The sequence below is a fragment of the Rhinopithecus roxellana genome, chromosome 9 (assembly GCF_007565055.1).
Source record: "Rhinopithecus roxellana isolate Shanxi Qingling chromosome 9, ASM756505v1, whole genome shotgun sequence".
Lineage (NCBI taxonomy): Eukaryota > Metazoa > Chordata > Mammalia > Primates > Cercopithecidae > Rhinopithecus > Rhinopithecus roxellana.
In genome coordinates this window covers 57,511,922-57,514,439 of record NC_044557.1, presented here as the reverse complement: position 1 = coordinate 57,514,439, position 2,518 = coordinate 57,511,922, and positions in this window count along the sequence as shown.

Sequence of the window (2,518 nt, the reverse complement as noted above, 5' to 3'; positions counted from 1 at the left end):
GAAAAGTAGCAGTGGGCTAGTTAAAGACAAATCAAGGAACTCATGTTGCTTAAACGGAAGGATTTTCTTGGGCAGAAGATTAAGATCTTGGAGGCCAAACCTGTCTCTACTAAAAATACAAAAATTAGCTTGGTATGGTGGTACACACCTGTAATCCCAGCTGCTTTGGAGGCTGAGGCAAGAGAATCTCTTGATTCTGAGAGAAACAGGGTCTCATGGAGCAAACTGGAATTGCTCTTGTTGTGATAGAAAGAAATGCTTGGGTGATTCCTCGATAAGGATTCCAAGCTCTCTTCTGTTTTAGGAGAAACTGAAATGTACAGGAAGAGCTGCCTCTTGAGGATTTCTGTGATGATTTTGCTTCCTATAAAGTTAAAGTGACCAAAAATGAGTATATGCTGTACACTGTACAAATTTAATGGGTCAGTCCCATCTGTCTATACTCCTATTCGAATTTACTCTTCCTCATAGCATTTATTCTGGCCAGTATTTACTTTTTCCCTAGTGTTTATATATTCGCTTGCACTCTGGTTCCAAAGTTTAACGTCAAGAATCCTATGAAAGTGACCTGTTTTGTGTACTGCTGCCTTGCCAAAGCCTATGAATACCTGGACGAGAAAGTCATCAGTTAATTCCCAGTATTTATGAGAAGGTAGCATGACACCAGTGGCATTTTAGTGTAGCTAATAAAAGTCGTTGTTTCGTAAGTGATGGAGGCAAAATGGGTTATCCATTCTGACAAGGTCTCTAAGTACAACATACACTGCAACCACACTGATAGCAACTCTTAGACCTTCTCAAGAAACACAATACCCTTACACTCACAGCTTCAAGGGGACTAGGGATCTCTAGTCTAGAAAACCCAAATCCAAGCTCAGACACACACTTAACAGTCCCCCAAGGGTTTTTGTAAAGAAGAAAGCACAATATGTAAATATTTTGAAAGTAAACTGTCTGACTGCAAACCCTTGGCCTCTCTACTCCAAACTCTAAACCCAGGTCCCAGGACACAAATATTAAGAATGTGTTCACTCAGGATGTTCACTCATGGATGTGTTCACTCAGGTGAGGAACGATGCCCACAATGGCCAATATGCACAGAATAAGAATGTAAGGCCAGGTGCGGTGGCTCACACCTGTAATCCCAGCACTTGAGGCCAAAGTGGTAGGATCACTTGAGGTCAGGAGTTCGAGACCAGCCTGGCCAACATGGTGAAATCTGTCTCTACTAAAAATACAAAAATTAGCTTGGTATGGTGGTACACACCTGTAATCCCAGCTGCTTTGGAGGCTGAGGCAAGAGAATCTCTTGAATCCAGGAGGTGGAAGTTGCAGTGAGCTGAGATCATGCCATTGCACTCCAGCCTAGGCAACACAGCCAGACCCTGTCTCCAAAAAAAAAAAAAAAAGTAAAACCATTTAGCTAAGGAAGCTCAAAAATGAAAACGTGAAAATGGGAGAGGGCAGAACGCTGTTGGAGAGGGAGTCTGAGGCCCTCAGAAGAACCAGTCATATAAGGAAGAATGTTAAGGAATAAATCTATTCTTAAAGTCAAAGTCAGAGTCCACCACTTGCATGCTCCCACCCTGGAGGCACACTACTTCTTCTGTTTGTGCTGAACCACAGTAGCTGCCTCTCCATGTGTCAGAAAGAGGGCTGAGCACATGTGAGGACATGGACACCATCTCCAGCAACACAGGAATCCAGGGTCTTCACAGTCGTGAGGTCCCCACCGGCCCTCCAGACACAATCTCAGCCTCTCTATTGTGGAGCTTGGATTCCTATGTGATTGGGTTCTGCTTGCAGCAGAAGGTGGTTTGAAGACAACCTTTTAATGACACCAGACTCATTTGTCATCATGTCATGGCTGCTGATGAGTACCTGAGACATCTTCTTTGTAGGATTTCCTTGTTCCTTAGACAGGGTTCTCGGTGGAATAATGGGAGGTAGAGGGGAGGGCATGTGTGGGGGTGTCAGTTACTGCATATTGAAGAAATCAGGCTTGGGGATGGGAGCAGAAAAACATATTGCCCTTTCTAGTTGTTACACAAGGCTGTGCACAGCTAGGCTTATTACCACTACACCTATCTCTCCCTTCACTCCTTCCTGGGTGGCCAGGGAAGGCCAGGAGGCAGTGTGTTATTGTCTTAGGGGACTGCCACATTCAGAGCAAATCCAAGCTACATTGGGGAGAAGCACCTGTGTTCCTAAGGACCTCAGACATCTAAATTTTAAGGAGTCACTAAATGGATTCAACAGATGAAAAGGATAGGAGAGTTAGTGAACTTTAAGATCTATCAGTAGAAGTCATACAAACTGGAAAACAAACACATTAGAAGAATGAAACAGGAATCTCAGAGTCCTGTGGCACAACTGGAGTCCCAAAAAGAGAAAATGAGGAAGAAAACAATTTATGAAAATTCATGAGAATTGAAAGCAGGAACTCAAACAGACACTTGCAAACTAATGTCCATATTGTAGGGGCAACAAAATTTCACCTACATCATTTTAGGATCCC